The sequence below is a fragment of the Camelus ferus genome, chromosome X (assembly GCF_009834535.1).
Source record: "Camelus ferus isolate YT-003-E chromosome X, BCGSAC_Cfer_1.0, whole genome shotgun sequence".
NCBI classification, from domain to species: Eukaryota; Metazoa; Chordata; class Mammalia; order Artiodactyla; family Camelidae; genus Camelus; species Camelus ferus.
In genome coordinates, this window is record NC_045732.1 from 71456772 (window position 1) to 71457027 (window position 256).

Genomic DNA, 256 nt, shown 5'->3' on the forward strand with positions numbered 1-256 from the left:
TCATGTTCAGTGGCTGTAAAACTAGAAAATGTGACATTTACATAGGAGCGCACCACTGTCACAGAAATGCCCAGCTGTGGGGGTGAATGACCCCGAACCACCCATCCTCTCTATGAGCACCCCTCCTCCACGACCTGGCCGAGGATTAGAACAGACAACACTGAGCACCAAATCACTGGTGGTCACCGCGTACTTAGGTTCCTTTGGCTATAAAAAGCCGAGAGTATCTGATTACGCGCCTTCAGCTTGGATCTCG